The sequence below is a fragment of the Rhyacophila brunnea genome, unplaced genomic scaffold, assembly GCF_057557595.1.
Source record: "Rhyacophila brunnea isolate RB1 unplaced genomic scaffold, BYU_Rbru_1.0 scaffold_17, whole genome shotgun sequence".
Classification (NCBI taxonomy): Eukaryota; Metazoa; Arthropoda; class Insecta; order Trichoptera; family Rhyacophilidae; genus Rhyacophila; species Rhyacophila brunnea.
Window position 1 is genome coordinate 3,165,892 of NW_028232827.1, and position 20,001 is coordinate 3,185,892.

The following is a 20,001-nucleotide window of genomic DNA, read 5'->3' on the forward strand; positions in this document are numbered from 1 at the left end:
CTTTTGATAGGTCGGCGGCAAAGGTGTTTATCGCGGCAGGTGAGATGCCGATGGAAGGGGTTTCGTACTATCTTCCAGTATATCGGGCAGAGGATTAAGAGGTAATTTCCTCCAGGTGAAAGGTCTAGAAAAATACACCGCGGATAAAAAGATGCAGAATGCATGCTAGTTGCACGTGTAAATTTATTATTGGCATAAAACTGCATTTTGTGCGATTATAATAATAATCAATACAGGAAAATGCAACATTACTTAACATGTGGCTTCCTTTTATCGTTTATTATAATTCAAAGAAAATAAAATATTTACATAATATTATACTTTATTTAAAGCAACAAATATATAGGTAGTTGAGAAATCGAAATTAATATTGTTGTCAACGTACCTATTAAATGAATTGTATCAAACAATATATTTTTTAATTAGTTTAACAACCTGCTGTTAGCTACAAGCCAATTTCAAAATTTCCCCAACAGGCCAGGATTAGACATAGAAAAATAATTATCCATTTTTTTTTAAATTTTGACAAGACAAGTGGCTTAAACATTTATAATATTCTAGACATCTCCAAAGTTCTATAGCCATTCATTAGCCAATCTCTCAATTTCTCCAACAGACCCAGATTAAACAAAGAAAAAATAATCATTCAAATTTTTGACAAAGTGGGTTTCAACGTATCCCGAATAATATCACTGGTTTAAACTTTTACAATATTCTAGACATCTCCAGAGTTCTATCATTCTACGATGATCTAGAATACTCTACAACTTGCTAGTTTGTAGGATCCATACTATTTTTACCACGTTTTTATTAGCTCGTATTTTTGTTTGTCCAGTACAAATTTTTTCTTGTTTGTCCAAGATTGTATTGGACGATTGAAGATTTTTAACTAACTTTCCGACTAGCTAGACATTTGAAACTTTTAGAATATATCATAAAACGATGACAATGCATTCTTTTAATACTTTTAGCCATCTTTACGTAGAATTGAATTTATTTTCAGTTTATTCTGTTTTGTATGGAAAGTTATATCGGAAAAAAATCGTATAAAGTAAAACACTATTATTGGTTGCTAAGGGGGTCCTAGCAACTTAATTATTAATATATACGTGCGTTACTATAGAAATCAATATGAAAAGTCAAAATGACATTTCAGTATTCTATATTTATTCTGTATTTCTATTAAGTACAAAAAAAGAATTTATTAATACATAGAATTGTCAAGTTTATATGATTCAACAGAAAAATTAAAAACGTGGTAGGTATATAAAAAGTTCTTTTTATCTTCTAATTATTTTATTGTGTGTTTGATCAAGTGTGAAGACTGAATGAGCTGGGTGAATGGAAACCATTCCTCGCAAAAAAATGTTTTAATATAGACTATACCGCGTAGATGGAGGAGGCCCTTGTAGTCTCTTTCATCCGGGGGCTCCTGGCTTGATCCGAGGTGAGGTCACAATATATACGTATATGATTTTTTTCCATGTTTGGCTGTTTGTGATTGTTTCTCTTCTATTACTAATTGTACGGTAATTTTTCACTACACTACTGTCATTTGGCCTCGTGGTCTGTTGTAATGTTAACAAGAATATATTATATTGTATTAGATAATGAATTAATTAATCAGTTTAGGATAAGCAAAAATGGTAGGTAATTAACTTTTTTACAGATATATACAGCTTTTTCGAAAACTTATTTATCTTATTTAAATTAGTGGTTGCCAACCGTTTTATGCCATGGCACATTTTTTAAATTATAAAAATTGCGATATTCTAGAGAATATATTATTATACACACATTCGTAAAATTTTTGTCGAGTAGATTGAGATGTTTGTGTACTTGACATAACTTGTATATGATAGAAATAAAAAAAATCTGTATATACATAATACGACAGTGGCGTGTCGACCTCCATTAAAAGTAATTACTACCTGCTGTAAATTATAGGTACTTAATCAATTCTTTCAATTATATAAATAGATATACATAGTGCTTGTTTAAGAGAATCCAACTTCTTGTGAATGGGTCGATGCTTGAAAGAACTATTCGTAATTACTGAACAACTTCTTTAAAAAAATATAACTTTTTGGATTATTAGTCTTGACCATCGACGAGAGAGATTTCGCACAGATTTGTATGATAATCGAGTCTATTACGCTTTCTACATTAGACAAACGCTCTTATATTTAAATTTATGGCTTTATTCACTTCCCATTATTATTTTAGACCACTGTCTCCCGAGATAGTGGTCCTGAATATTTTAGCACGTTTTTATTAGCTCGTATTCTTGTTTGTCCAGTACAATTTTTTTCTTGTGTGTCCAGTACACTATTATTGGTTTCTAAGGGGGTCCTAGCAACTAAATTATTAATATATACGTGCGTTATTATGGAAATTAATATGAAATATCAAAATGACATTTCAGTATTCTATATTAAATTTATTGAGTATTTCTATCAAGTACTAAAAAACTATTTATTAATACATAGAATTGTCAAGTTTATATGATAAAACAGAAAATTTAAAAACGTGGTATATAAAAAGTTCTTTTTATCTTGTAATTATTTATAAAAAGATTTGTTTTGAATAATGGGGTTTCAACTTTCTCTCTAAAATTCCATGATTCTGCTATTCAGAACCCCGTGCTTTATATGTTTTACCATCAAATATATTTTGATTCGAATTAAAAACACATTTTCTTTTGTAGTTTCATTATAGCTACTACTTCTTCGTGGACCCCTAAAGCGCGAGACCCGGATCGGGCCCAATCGATCTAATCGCCCTAATACCGGACCTGACTAGAATCTAGCGCACATATTGCAGTCGGGCCTCGCACTTGCTAGGACCGGCCCTGAAAGAAGTGGCTGATTGAGAGTTTTGCACATCAGTTACTTTGTTGTGGTTCATGCACTGCCGCATAAGTACTTGTCTAAAACAAATTATCTCCGAGAAGTTGGAGAAACTAAAACTACTCAAGTTTTTTCCTGTACTTTTTATTATCGCCTGTAATTTTTGTTAAGGTCAAATAACTCAACTATATTGTGAAGGAAGTATCGTGGTTATAATTTAAAGTAAACAAAAAAAACCTTTCAGTAATAGTTATGCAATAATTGCGATTTCCACGGGCAGGGCTTTTTTGCGGAGAATTGAAAATATCGTGGTTCGCGTAACTGGTTTTCTATCAACTGAATAATGTTTGCAATAAAACAAATAATAGTTCATTGTACATTAATATAAACATACTATAAGGCGCATTATTTTCAATGCAATTGGTTGTTGTGGTATAAATACGAAGGTGGGTCAATAATTCCTTAGAAAAAAGCATTAAAACAGTTTTTATTTTTGTATTTTTTTTTTATTTCTCAACATAATCTCCTTGGAGCTCAATACACTTGGTTAGACGTTTCTCAATATTTTTTAAACCGTCAGAAAAATAAGTTTTCGGAAGGTCCTCAAAATAAGCATTTGTCCGATCGATGACTTCTTCATTTGAAAAAAAACGTTGTCCACTTAGCCATTTTTTTAAGTTTGGGAAAAGGAAAAAGTCACTGGGGGCTAAATCTGGCGAATACGGTGGGTGGTCGACCAATTCGAACTTCAATTCTTCAATTTTAGCCATTGATCGTAAACATGTGTGAACACGGGCATTGTCCTGATGAAAGAGGATTTTTTTCCTGTTTAAATGAGGCCGTTTTTCTTCAATTTTGTTTTTTAGCTGGTCCAATAAAGATGCATAATAATCCCCTGTTATTTTTTTTCCTTTTTCCAAATAGTCAACGAAAATAATTTCACGTGCATCCCAAAATACAGTAGCCATAACCTTACCAGCTGATTTTACGGTTTTCGCTCTTCTTTGGACATGGTTTGCCTTCGCAATCCACTGCTTTGACTGTTCTTTCGTCTCGGGAGTATAGTGGTGTATCCATGTTTCATCTACAGTCACAAAGCGACGAAAAAATTCATCCGGATTGCGTTGCATGAGCGACAACAGGGCTTTAGAGGCCACCACCCTATTGCGTTTATTGTCGACTGTGAGCAAACGCGGCACCCATCTTGCAGAAATATTTTTCATGCCCAATTTGTCATGTAAAATAGAAATGACGCTACTTTTTGAGATCCCTGTAACCTCAATTATCTCACTCAACTTTAATCTTCGGTCACTTAACACCATATCGTGGATTTTATTGATCATTTCTGGTGTAGTCACCTCTACAGGACGTCCTGAGCGTGGTTCATCCTTTGTTGATGTACGACCACGTTTAAATTCATTTAACCAGTTATAAATAGTTGCAAGTGAAGGAGCAGATATGCCGTGAACTAAATCCAACTCATTTTTTATTTCCTTTGCTGTTAACCCTTTTATATTAAAATGTTTAATAACAGCTCTAACCTCAATTTTCTCCATTTTCCATTTTTCCATTTTCCACAAGCAAATTTTTTTTTTAAATTTACGAGAAACACACAACAACCCGACCAATCTGATTGAAACTTCGCAGCATACTAAATCGGTAGTGCCGCTGCATGAAAACAAGCCGCTTACAGTACTAGTCGCGCCACCTGTCGGCTTTTCTAAGGACTTATTGACCCACCCTCGTATTATAGGGTTATCAAATTAGTCTCATACATTTTTAAAACGTCATAGCAGCCATTTTTTTCTGATTCCCTCCAAATTTTTCATTAAATTTGTATTAGGTATTGTTTGTCAAATCATAACGGAAAGATACACAGTTTTAAAGCGTATACAAATTGTTCAAATTTATTACAACAATAATGAATCTACTCGAGCCTGGTTTCGGGCATTCACATGAAATTTATGTTCAAAATAATCGACGTTACTATTCGCAATTTAATTGGAAAATGATAGTCAAATGGTAATATTTGTGATGTTAAGAGCGTACATAAGTGAAACGGCAAATAATTTTCAACTGTATGCGGAACGAAATTACGGCCGCGTTGCCATTCGGAGAGCGATAGTCGAGGTGTCTGCACGTCGATTCATTTTGTCATGGCGTCGGATGAAAATATTCTTAAATCGTGTAAAGATGACTAAAAAACATTACGTATGTACTTAAAAAAGAAAACATGTCAATGAATATACTATTATTATTACGAATATAATAATAAACATAACATAAAAAGGAACTTGGACTTTTATGACAAATTATATTTCGTTCGGCTCGCGTCATTTGCACAATCCGCGCATCGCTAGTCACGATCTTTTTAGAGCATGCCTCAGCTGAACGTAAACTTGCTACAGAAAATATCGATGTTGTGAATCAAAGTGTGGTTGAAAATCCAGAACAATAAATTACATGTAGGTAGTTCTCAAGAATTTGGATTTTCTTATGGCACTACATCAATGACATTAATATGGACGAATCATCTGGAAAAGAAAATGACACTCACTTTATTGTCGGGTCTGCCGAATGGCATAATCTGTTCTAACGCCATTGCAATAAAGGTGATATTGCTATAAACTCCTGATGCTTTTTGTTGGGTCTGCCGAATGGTTCGGTTCGAACGGGTTCGCTAAAATGAACATTTACATTGGAAACACTGCTCTAACGCCATTACAATAAGGGTCATATTGCTATAAATTCCCGATGCGTGATATCGCATAATAGAAATTGCGTGACGTCTACCTATACATGCGAATGCGCGAATTTACTTGCTAGCTACTGTATTGAGTGCGTCGTCCATTATTAATGTCATTGCACTACATAGAATATTCTTTTGCATTTGAAGACGTTAAAAAATAGTTAACACTAAAACTTAAACTGGATGACTTTAGAGCAACTTGAAACAGACCCATTATCCCATTATTCATGAAAAAAAACATTTTCTGCAATAAAACTCATTTTTCGTTAAATGGTTTCATAAATACGCATAATGGTCGCATTTGGCGTATTGAAAGCCCACATGCTATTCGTAAAACATCTTTACATCCATATAAATCTTTTGGTGTGGTTTATGGTCTAGAAGTGTAATTGGATCGTATTTTTATTAAAACAAAAATGGAAATGCACAGGGAACTCAGAAATCTTTTCTGTGGAAATGCAGTTACTGGCAATGAAGAACGCTACATAAATATGATTACTGATTTTTTCTGGCATGACTGAGATCCATAATATAGAGCAAGGGGGGGGGGAGGCAAACTGCGGCCCGCCGGGTATTTTTTTTGCGGCCCGCCATCATTAATTGTACTTCTGATTACGAATAACTTTTTTATAATTTTTTAAAAAAATATTGACAATAGATTAAAATTTGAAGAATTTGTTGTTTCGTAAATGTATTATCTCAGTACGCCTTCCTTGCGTCTCGTCTTTCATTATGTAACCATTATTTTCTGCGTTGAACATCAATTGGGAATGAATGGAAAGAAATTTCGGATTGTAATCTCGCTCTGGACGTAGATATTGTATGTAGATCAATAGATATTGATAGTATACCGACAGAGCTACATCTTAAGATTATTGATCTGCAGTGTGACACTGATTTAAGATAATTGCATCGTCGTGAAGAAATCTCCAAATTTTACAATGCCCTTAATTCAGACAAATTCGACCAACTTAAAGATTATGCAAGAAAAATGTTCGTTATTTTTGGATTAACCTATAATATATGTGAACAAACATTTTCGATCATGAACCTGAATAAAAATTATTTACGATCAAATATCTTCGATGCCCATTTAGAAGCAGTTTTGAGAATATCAACTGCAAAATTAACACCTGAATTTAAAAAAAATGTACAACAGTTTCATTCTTCTCATTAATTTTTTTGTAATGTTTATTTTTCGTGATAAAAAATAGTGTATATCTATAAATGGTATTTTACTTGCGGCCCGCCGCTCATTTTGAATTGTTGAATCTGGCCCTCCATCCAAAAAGTTTGCCCCCCCTGATATAGAGCATGTCAATATTGAAGTAAACACCGGATACATCAAAATAGGCTAAAGCGAATTTACAGTAATCACATCCCTACTGCAATGTTTTTCAATAAAATATAATATGCATTCTACAATACAATAATCGGACAGCTGCTACCACGTTATAAGAATAAAACAACAATAGGTTCTTTAAATACATTAATTATAATATGCAATTATTCATCATTCAACTGCATTTATATGTGTGTATCAGTCAGCGCTTGAAATGGACAGGATCCCACCGGAGCACTGCTCTGATTCGTAAAATCCTCCTGACTACCGCTCCATCCAGGGGAAAAATTAAAAATGGCGCTCCAGTTTATACAAATATTAATAAGATTTGTGTTGTTTTGCTACAACGTTTTTAGGTGATTGTATAACAAAAAATCTGACTAATGAGAGTTTTGTACCATTTATTCAATAGGATTTGGGGCTAGTATTCTACGAGTCGCCTTTTGAAATCTTCAATGTCTATGGATATTGTATGATATTTATTACAAATTGAATAATATATTATTTATAAGCATAATATAGTCACATTTTGCGAGGGTAGACAAACCATGCATTGGTTATAAGCGGCAGATAAAGAAAGGAAAAATGATAATAACATTTTTGACAGTATATTTCGTAAAATTGTTTTTTTTTCGGCTGCGGTACTTTAAAACTTTACATGACTAAATTTTTAGTAGACGTGCGTATCATATTATGTCTTAAGACTGTCATTGCATTTGTCCGTCTAAGGTAGGTAGGTACTGTATGTAGGTATGTAAGATATTACAAAAAAAACTTGAACACTTTCATATTTTCGGAAAATTATCGAGCGCTCCGGTTCGTAGAGTTTTCTATTTCGAGTGCTGGTGTATCTTTTTACAAAAGAATTATAATATGTGAACGGACTCAGTTGTCTACGACCCATTTTGTGGTTTCAATGCTTCGCAAATTATTAAGCCAAACGTTGATATACATTCATGGCCCCCACATCCTGAAACGGCCCCACATGACAGAGGGCTCGCACATCAGAACTCGCCGCATGCGTCTTACGACGAATTCGTCGATGTGACGTCATCGTAAACCAAGAAACAAACGTTATCAAATGGAGCTTCGCATATTGGCCGATGCAACTCGACGCTGCGACGATCCTGCATGCAACATGTCGCATTCTGCTACAGCCTGCATGTTGTATCTAAAAAAAGTCGACTCCGCGCAAGCGCACAGCCCGCGGCCATCGGCCATTTCTGTCTCTATCTCTGTCTACACTGTCATTGCTCGCTCAACGCTGGTAACCGCGTTTGACGTTTGTTCATACAATCGACACAATAAAAATGGCAGACGAGAGACTCTCCTTTTTTGCGTTTGACGTTTGCCGCTAGGCAGTGTGCGAGGTTGTAGCATGCAACATTCATCGGCGGTCTCAGAAAATTTGATTTATAGCCGTCAGGCACACAAGGCGAGTTGTGATGTGCGAGCCAGCTTAGGATCTTTTGCGACCCCCCTACCAATCGCTAAGGATAAAGGCAGTGTGACGCTCTACAGCAGCGTTTTCCAAAATGGTGTACGCTGTAAAATTAATGTGTACATTTAGTGTTTTTTTTTTTTGTATATTTTAATACATCCATTTGAACATTATTGGTACACAATTAAAAATTGTATCGTACAATCACATAATTTCAAATAGTTACATTATCGAAGAAAAACAGCGACTTTTTCACTATTAAGCCTATACCTCAGCTGAGGGATGGTCTAAGAAGATCGTGACTAGGCGATGCGCGGATTGCGGGTCGCGGGTGTAAATGACGCGAACCGAACGAAATATAATTTGTAATAAAAATTCAACATGCGTCCTTTATATGTTATGTTTATTATTATATTCGTAATAATAATAGTATATTCATTGACATGTTTTCTTTTTCAAGTACATGCGGAACGTTTTTTAGTCATCTTTACACGATTTTAAAATATATTCATCCGACTCAATCACAAAAGAAATTGACGTGCGTACAGGTCGACTATCTGTCTCCGAATGGCAACGCGGCCAAATTTTCGTTCCACATAGTATTGAAAATTATTTGCCGTTTCACTTATGTACGCTCGTATAGCAAATTTGTGATGTGTGTTTATCTCACTTATTTGGTTGACTCGCCTCGCCAGGCCCCTCCTAAGCCCGGGCTCCCAAGTTAGACCCATGTCAGCTCTCCCCTTGTGAGGGCCATGTATACATTCATTTGATTTTGGTACAAATAACCCTAGCAATTAAGTTCGGCATATTTAAAATTTGTTTTCCCTGGATCCAGTGGACGTAAAAATACTAACCCCGGGATTGCAAAGCCTTATTATTATAGTTGTATTGTCTTCAGTTTTTTGTCCATGCATTCCAAGAATATTAATATGATTGTAGTAATGTACAGAAATATACCTTGTTTTTATTATAAACTGCTCAATCATTTCATAAATTAATTTGTCAAGCCTTGGTATTGTTCTTCAAAAAAAAATGCGAACTTGCGGATTTTTTGCGTCTGTTTAGGTTGAAATTAAATATGCACTAACATGGCATCAGTCAGGATTTTCACATGGGCTAGGCAAAAAATCTGTGCTTTTTACGGTATATGAAAACATGCACAATGTATCAATAATTGACGTAATCTACATTGTGTTATATTTTTAAACAAATAATTAATTAAATTTAGATATTGTTTAACTGGCAATATTTACCGTTGACGTATGTTAATGTTGATATATATCTGTTGGTAACTGTTAAATCTATTTTTTATTGTTGTAATAATAATAATAATAAAAGATATATCTAATACAGTGGTTCTTAACCTGGGTTCCATCGAAACGCCAGGGGTTCGGTGAGTCAGTCTCAGGGGTTCGGCGGAGGTCAAGACACACACCCGACTCATATGGATGAGACAGCCGTTCACGTTTAGTATTGAGACAACAGATGTCAATGATGAATACCTCGATGAAATCATTGAAATTCAGCAGAGCCAGGTTCAACAGCAACTCTTCAGAACAACAACGCTCTCAACGTGTTGGTGTCAACAAATGGTAACGTACCCTGTTATTACTAAGAAAGCTCTGGAGATTTTCATACCGTTTGTTACAACATATCTTTGCGAGCAATCCTTTTCGAGGATGCTGGACATAAAAATGAAGAAAAGGAACAGACTTTGTTGCGAAAATGACATGAGAGTGGCACTTGCCAAGGTGAAGCCGCCCATTTCTGAACTGGTCTCTGAAAGGCAACAGCAGAAGTCTTGGAGTTAATAAAAATAAAGGTTTGGAGTAAATATTCATTATTATGTTTTTGTTTTTGTGTGAAAATCATGTTTTAATGGTTTTGTTCTTTGAACACAGTGAGGTTGATGCACGGGTTCATTTTGTGCACCAGTAAAATATATACCTATGTTTTGAATTTGAAAAAAATCATATTTTGCGCATATGAAACTGTTGGGGGTCAGTACCTCCAACAAGGTTATGAACCACTGATATAATATATTACATATACATCAGTGGCTTAAGGTCCATAGATGCTGAATATATGGAACATCCCGACAAATACTCGATAACGTGCATAATATTATATATATAATTTATTGTGCAATTGTATGGTAAATTTTACTTAAGATTAGTTTTTTAAATATTCTATACTATTAATATTACGTCATTATTATTTTTAGAACATAGCAAATAAGGATTACAATACCGATATTTCAAAACCAGTATCTCAGTATTTTTAGATTCCGAAATACCGGTTTTAAAAATCAGACAATACCGATATATTCGGTATTGAAAGTGTAAACAAAATGTATTAACTAACAGAAAAAGTTTTACAGGACTACTTATAGATTTTTGTCGGATTACGCGATACCTAGTTCACTTCCGTTGCCAATAGACGTGTTAGTGTAAAAAGTGCAATAAACTCATAAAACATTAGGTGGAATTATCAGCGGGCCACATACACATCTAAGATCATTTCACAATATAAATTCATTCGAAGAAATAATGCCAGTCATTCAACTAACTACTAAGGTATTTTTAAACATCAACATCTCTACCATTACTTACCTATACCTATTTTAAAGGTTTACATATTATTATAATATATACGTATTTAGATATTTTATTGCCACCTTTTTCTTAGCTCGCATTCTTGTTTGTCCGGTGGTTGTTTATCCAGTATAAATCTTGCAATCGATTTTTAACTAACTTCCCGACTAGCTAGACATTCGAAACTTTTTGAATATATCAGAACACGATGCCAATGCATTCTTTTAATACTTTTAGCCATCTTTAAGTAGAATTGAATTCATTTTCAGTTAATTCTGTTTTGTATGAAAAGTTATTTCGGAAGAAATCCGTAATCCAATCCACTATTATTGGTTGCTAAGGGAGTGGTCCTAGCAACTAAATTATTAATATATACGTGCGATACTATGGAAATCAAAATGACATTTCTGACAAATGACAATGATTTTTGCAAAATAGCACAAAAATGATTTGTTGACAATTGCCTTATTTGTCCTAATTTATTAATACATCGAATTGTCAAGTTTATATGATTCAACAGAAAATTTAAAAACGTGGTATATAAAAAGTTCTTTTTATCTTGTAATTATTTTGTATGACATATTAATATTTTAAAGAGCACGTCATATTGTTGGTTTTTTTTTTTAATTCATTGAGTCCTGTCTAAACTAAATAGTTATAATAGATAAACATATTATTATATCTATAAAATATCCAAAATTATTTTTGATTTAATGACATAATTTTAGATAGGTAAATAGGCAAGTTCATAGATTCAACTAAACAAATTTATTAATCATTAAAAAAATTAATAATACCTACGCACTCGTTTTAATTTTACAGCGTGTTTATGTTTAAATGACAGCTCTATCGATCAAGATAATCCTGAATAGTATTTGCGACTTTACGATTACCCATTTTAACATTAACAGCTGACCGATAATCGTCTGAAATTTACAGGCATAAATTAAAAAAAAAATCAAGTGCATATTTATTTGTCCCTTTTGAACTTTTTCGCGCCGAATTATTTTTAGATAAATATTAAAACAAATCACGGCTTAATTTTGATCAGATCCTGCATATGATTAATTAATTTTTCCGTTTGGATTTCATTGAAATATGTAAGTACCTAAAGGTATGCGATTAAAACGGATTAAATTCGGCTATCGATCAGTCTCCCGTATTTAATTATTTTATCTATATTTACAACTGATTTTTCCTATAGCAACAGCGTTAATCTTTGGGAATCCTACATTCTTTTTATTAAGACGGTACTTCATTGAAACGGAAAATAATTTTCAACTATAGGTGTGACGAAATTTTGGACTCGCTGGCAATCGAAGAGCAAACGTCGAGCTGTTAACACGTTAATTTGTTTCGTGATGGCAACGGGGTATTAATTCTTAAATCGTGTAAAGTTACCCATTTACTTGAAAAAGAAAATATGTCAATGAATATATTATTATTGTTACTAATAGAACATTAAATGGACGCATGTTGGATTTATATGACAAATTATATTTCGTTCGGCACGCGTCTTTTGCACAATCCGCGCATCACCTAGCCACGATCTTTTTAGACCATGCATCAGCTGAGGTATAGTCTTAAATGCGGTTACGGCATTATGTGGGCAACACTATAATATAATCCCTGTTATCGGTTTACTCCTCGTGGCCATTCTGAAATCTTTTGTGTTTTGACGCCTTCCTCGAAGGTCACCAAAAGCACCAACTTCTCCAGATTCACCAATTCACAAGACATATGTTTATATAAATATGTGCAGTGTATGTAAATATAAGAAAAATTCATTTGGGCACCTTTTTTAAAATCATTATGCTATCTGGCATCTCTGTTAAATACATTCAACATTGTATTTTTAGCACATTTTCATACAATTTATTTGTAAACTCTCAGCCATTTTTTATTACATATTGTATTACTAATTTCAATATTTTTTTTTATTACATATAGAGTGATAGAGCTCATTAAAAGCCTCAAATGGAGATGTACTGGACACATTGCTAGAAGAATAGACAATCGTTGGACGAATTTAGTCATCCAGTGGTACCCAAGAAGTACAAAACGTCCGCAAGTAGAACTAGAGGCCGCTGGATCGATGAAATGATAAAGTTCTGCGGAAGTACGTGGCAACGCAACGCACAGGACCGAGAGAAGTGGAAGCAGCTTGAAGAGGTCTTCATCCAGCAGTGGATAGATTCAGGCTGATGATGATGATGATAACATATTGATTTTTGAATTTATGACCACTTCAAAATATCAAAGTACTTACTCAGATAACAAGTCTTTATATTTTTATATACATACAGTCTACATAGTGTAGGTACGGCTACTGGTTTTATTTATTACAAATGTACATAAAACCCTATTATATCGACTGTGTTTAGGAAAAAGGGCGTAACCCTCGATTTTTCGAAAAGTGCTTTTATTAGATATTAATAATGTATACAACTAAATACATGTTCTGTAAAAAGGAAGTAACCCGCAAATGCCAAATTATTATCTAAATTCAGGTTTTAATTGAGCTTTAATTAAGTTTTAATTTAAGGAAAAAAGCATTTACCCTCAATTTTAATGATTTTTCTGTAATAACTTCTTTAATTATTATTAGATCGAAAAGATATTACACCTTATCATCAATCACCATGGACCCAATGTATGTGCCTATTTTTTTTTTAATATTCAACCAAAATCATTCAAAAAACGTTTTTTGCCCCTCCTGTAAAAATTGTTCTGTGAGGGTTATGTCCTTTTTCCTAAACACGCTCGATATTATTTGGATGGTAAACCACTTACAAAAACATGCATTACGATGAAAAATTTCATTCTTTTCAAAATGAATTGTTTTTTTTATTCGTACCTACACCTATACATTTCGGAAAGTGGGTCTAAAGTGTTTTTATTTTTATTGATTTTTATCAATTTACTCCATTAACATCTTAAATATAGTATATTGATGATGCTATTGTATCGCTAGGTTTCAAAATCAGCCAAGTCCAAATTTAGGTATTTTTTTTACTTTTTTGTGAATTGCTGAAGAACGACGACTGCTTTCTAACATTTCTGCATTATCAAAATGTGGAATTTATTAATTTTAAATATTCTATACTCGAAATAATATAAACTTTCACCCCTGTGACTGTGTATTTGAGAAAATAAAAAGCTATTTTTCTCCTATTCATCTATTATGGACTTGGCTGATTTTGAAATCTAGCGACACATATATTATATTTCAATGCCTAAGTATTTATTTATAAATCAACTAAGCCGAAAAGATCTTATCGTTTAATCCCAGCTTTGAAATTGAATTAATGTTTTATTCAATTGTGTGGTTAAAACAGTAGCTATTGAAATACTAATAACGTTGGGTTTTTTGGTCAATTTTGTATGATGTCATCTTATTATGTACTATCCTACTTAAGAATACACAAATACAGTTTTCCACATACTATATTAGTTGTGTATTTTTTCTTAGTATGGACAATGATATACTATTTGACTTCTAAAATGGAATAAATACCATATCCAGTTTGTATAGAATGTATAGACTATAAATAGCAGTGGCGTGGGGTGAAGGTAGGCTGTCAATATTCGACATAAATACTGCACACTATACTTTGTCAGTCATAATTATTTGTTTTCATTGAAGTAAGAATACAATTTGTAGGTCGAGTTGGTTAGTTTTTAAAATTCATTTAAATCCTGCCTAACCCAAACCATAATAGTTTATGTATGCTATGGGCGATCCGACAAAAATAGTCCACAATTCTTCAGCCATACCTATTTTTTCGTTGAATTAAGAATACATATTATTACAGTCGTCATTGTTCTGGCAGAAGACACTAATTCGAAAAAATGACATATTGAGTTAGTACCAAAATGTTCCTTATTTCAAACTTTACCGTCTGGAAACCTTCTTAATAAATAAACAGTCTTTATTTTGAAGTCATCCTTTTTACGATTACTTAATAATCTCACATGATAGACCATTATTTCAAACATTTTAACAACTTCAAAGTCAAATTACTCAAAACTAGTATTCTCCAGTTAGTGTGGTCTGCCAGAACAGAGACGAGATGGTCTTTGTCGGTTTTTTTTTTAAATTCATTAACCCCTGCCTAAACAAAACCATAATCGATAAAAAATATTGTTCTGTCTATAAAATATCTAAAATTATGTATGGTTTAATAGCATAATTTTAGATATTTTATAGATAATCGAATATTTTTTGACTATTATCTTCTATAGCTTGGATCAGGCAGGGTTCAATTGAATTTTAAAAACTAACAAACACTATCTACATACACATTGTAGTCTTCTTGTAGTTCAATGAAAACAAACTGAAAAAGTTTAATATGTACTATTTATGTCGGATCTTAGGTAATAGCCTACTTCCACCCTTCGCCACTGATAGATAGATAGAGATATACGATGTTTGTGTTTATTTATGTATTTATAAAATATATAATATCTTCTTCTGGCCATTCCCTCGTGGCTGAGAATCTTGACCACCTTGAAATTCAATCATTTCCTGAGCGACCAAGATTCTCCACCCCTCTCGTTCCTCTGCTTCACTCAGGAGTGAAGGCTGCCCCTTGTAGCTTCCTTCACGTTGTCGCTCCTGCGCACCGACGCTCTTCCTCTGCTTCGCCTCTGAGAGCCGTTCCTTTATTTTTGGAGTATCTGGAAGATTGACTGGTTCGTTCAGTGTTGTCCAAGAAATACGCATCATTCGACGCCGATGCCGCATTTCAAAAGTATGAATTACCTTGCCTTGTCACGGATACCGAAGAAGATCCTCGAAGGAAATCCAAGGGGGAAAAGGCCAGTGGGAAAGCCACACACACGATGGGGTGATAACATTACAAAAGATGCCAACCAGCTGCTAAAAATCATGAACTGGAAAAGACGTGCGGAGGACCGTTCCGGCTGGAGGACGGCGGTGGAGGAGGCCAGTGCTCGACTTGAGCTGTAGCGCCATCGAAGAAGAAGAAGAAGAAGAATTACCTTGCCTTGCCTTGCTGTCTATGATTTGACAATATACAAAAATATGGAGAACACTAAAAAATGTCTATATATATTTTTAATGCACCTAAATTGAAAATGTAATATATAAATAAAACAATAAAACAGAGCACATAAAACACGAATAATACAATATTACAATCAACTAAAATATTATATACATACAACAAAATACAAATTATCATTAACTATAAAATAAAAAAGAAAAGATACATTAACGTCAGCATATATGAAAAACAACTTGAGTAGGTATACATATTATTGAAGTTAATCCCTCCAAACAACAACCCACCACGCACCACACCCGGTCTTCATCGAGCGTATCACGTTGCCCTACATTGGCGATGTGAAGCATCTAGTTCAGTTTTAGGCCGGGAATGCCCTAGGAGAAGATACCCAGGACTAAGGTTGCTACGCTCAAAGTGAGCTCTGGCTGAGTTTAAAGTTACTTTCTAATGCAAAGTGCCGGGGAGAGAAGAGCACAGGGAAATTATAAAAATAAAATGATTCTAGTGTATGTAATATAACAAAAATAATGAAGCTAATCATACGGACAGCAAAAATTATGTGAAGAGATCTTCACGCCGCAGTAAGACGCCGCAAATTTTTGGCCTTAGTAGCAACCAAGTGAGACGACCCGATGGGCCTAACAGCTGGTTGGACCGACCTGAGCATCTCCTCCCGTTTGGAGCACATTCTAAGACATTCCCAGAGAATATGGTTGGCATCCTGAATTTCCCCTCTACATGGGCATGTCGAACGGCTTACAAGTCCAAAATCAAAGAGCTTTCCAGCGAACTCACCATTTCCAGTCACAAATTGACTGGTGTTATGGTCAGGAGTCAGATATTTGGTTATCTCCAATCGCCATTTAATATTTGGAAAAAACATATATGTGTGCCGGCCCTTGGATGATTCATCCCTCCGTCGCTGCCAGCAGCCCGATTTCCTAACTATCGTCCCGTGTGACACCAGACGACATGACGTAATTGTGACGTCAGCCAATACATGCCGCCCGCTCGAGCGTGTATTGGCTGACGTCACAATTACGTCATGTCGTCTGGTGCCACACGAGACGATAGTTAGGAAATCGGGCTGCAGAGGTCTTCCACGCCGCGTCAAGCGTCATGAGACATATTGTCCGCTTCAACGAGGTTACGTTTTCAGCAACAAGCCGAGGAGGCGAGGCTAGGTGAAAGTCACCAACAACGGCCTTTGAAGAGTATTGTTGACGCAGAAATTTCTATAAATTACATAAAAATGTGTTTTTTTAATGTGTAAGTTCAGTGTAGGTTTTGGTAGCACGGGGATGGGGTCTAAGCCGCTGACAGGTTTGGATATGCCCAGTCATGTTTTTCGAGTACGATTAACTATCATTGAGTGGTGAAATATGATAGGAATTGTTTATAGTTTAAAACCCATTCGCTGCGGACCTTTTAATTGATATTTAATTACCACATTTAAATAATATGCTAATTATATATAATGGGCACCTGACGGGCAACGCACCAGTTGCGTTGGACGCAGCGAATGGGTAATAGATCGTAAAAATATCCATTTTATTCACGTTCCAAAATCTCGAGAATTGTCAAAAGAAATCTTTATTTCCTTTTTTAACTTACAAAAGTCGAATTCGTTTGTAATCAATTTCGAGAACCTTTTGATACATACTCTTAGGTACTACTGACAAAAAACTTTTCACCAGCGAATTTAAGAAATTGTGTTATTTTAGCTTTTCTTTCAACATATCTTTTTCCGATTCCTGTCGGCAGGTTTCTTTTTTCGTTTCAGCTCCTTTTGTTATTTTTGCATAGTGTAACTAACTTTCTCGAATTCTTAAAATTTCGGAAAAATTATTTCTTTAGATTCGAGATTCACCTTTTCTGACTATTTCTCGAGAATTATTTCTCAATCATAGTGTATGTGCATATATAAATAATTATGTATTTTGTATAAAATAATTACTTATTAAACGAATCAACAAATCGGTAGCTTGGCGAGATATATGTTCACTATAATATGCAGAATTTATAAAATTGTGGTATATTGTTTTCTTAAAAAATACCTTTTGTATGTCTCAGACTTTATTATCTTTCAATCTGACGGATTTTCGTTGATAACGGTGGGCTTAAAATGACGGACACGTAAAAACCTTCATATATCATTCACGACATTGTACTGGGTCCCCTTAATTAACATATAGTGAGATATAGCATCTTCACATTTAAAAAAATTAAGCCAGATGAGACCGGAATCGATTTATATCAAACGACCAATTGAATGCCAAGTGAAATAATACTGAGTAACAATAATGAATAGTCGATTTGACACTCGTCTCATACGTGAAAACTCCGAAATGTTGAAGAAAACTTTCTTCTATATAGATGGAGCCAAAATGTATGTAAATGATGCATATAAAAGGGCTAATGGTCTAGCGATTAAGTTAGCTACGGGTCAATCTCGCAAATTTTCCAATAGGGCTGCACTCAGACATATACCCTTGGCTTTTCAAGATTATGCAAGGCCGATTGAAACTTAATAGTGGCTTCTACATTGATTTATTTTACTCAATAATTGTGTTAAAAAGAAAGTAATCCATTATGAAAAAAAAACAATTTTACACACGTTGTTTAGTATTACGAAAACTTTCTTTCTACAGCAAATATGTTATTCACAGGGGACTAGTGTATTTGATTAATGGCATACTTTTTAAAGATATTCAATAAAAAGTACCTATTTTAGTATATTTAAAAAACATAAACGAACTTATACGTTAAAACGTATTTATGATGTTTACATTTTTTTTTATAATATATATCCAATAATGCCTGGCCTTATTGGATATTACACTACATTTTAAACCCAAATTAAATATAATATAAATCTCAGATATAACAACTTAATAATAATATAAAAATCTAAATTGTAAAAGTTTGATAAAATTTTTTTGATGGAAGTTGAATTAGGTCTGCCAGAGCTACCTGTGTAAATATATATTTTTTTAAAGTGGCGATAATTTTGCCTACTAAAGTATGAGTTCGCCTCAGCCACTCTCTTATAGACATAACATAACATTCCAAATGTCAAAATAACGTGGGTTGTTTATTGCATAGCAACTGGGAAAGATGACAAACTGATATTTGCTTCGGTTATCCTGTTACAAGAACGAAATAAAGATCTACCTTCTATATACAACATCTTTGATCCTACTCGTTAGAAATAAATCCGCCAACGACTTGATTTCGGGGTTATGTCACGTGTGCTTATCTAATACATAAACACAATTTTATATTATCTGTCAGCTTAGTCCTGTCGCTGATCTGGTTGCTCCAATATTGAAAACGAATATATGAAAATTATAAAATCAACAAAATATATAAGCCTCGATAAAACCAGAGCTAAGCAAGGGAAGTGTATATGAATTCCGCTCTATTTTTTTTTTAAATCTACATATTTTATTTTCTAATATATGCGTTTTTTTTCAAGTTATATATCTCAATGAAAATACTCCACATAAAACAATAGTTTGTTGTCTTGTGAAGGTCTAGTGAAAAGATTCAACGTGTAGTTCATGATAATTGGAAATTCATGATAATTCATTTGTTATCATTCCATACTTGATAATTCTCACCATGCGAATAAAATATGCATCGCAAAGCAATTGTGATATTGTACTATATCTATATTTTCACCTAATTTCAATATCTATAAACACAAATGTTGATCTGGCGAGAAAATTTAGAAAAGATAAAATAAAAATCAATGACGGAAACCAACTTCCTATTTACGATAACAGTGTTTCCGCTTTTAAATTTGATTACGGAAATTAAGATATTTTCCAGTTTTAAGAAAAGATGCAGTGAAGTGTGTATTTAAATAAAATAATAATAAAATTTGTCGTAATAGGTTCCTTGTTATTTTCATTTGACATTGTCTATGGTCTTGATTTTAATATTTGATGGTCTCTGCCACGCCCTTGAATTAATAATTTAAACCTTAGC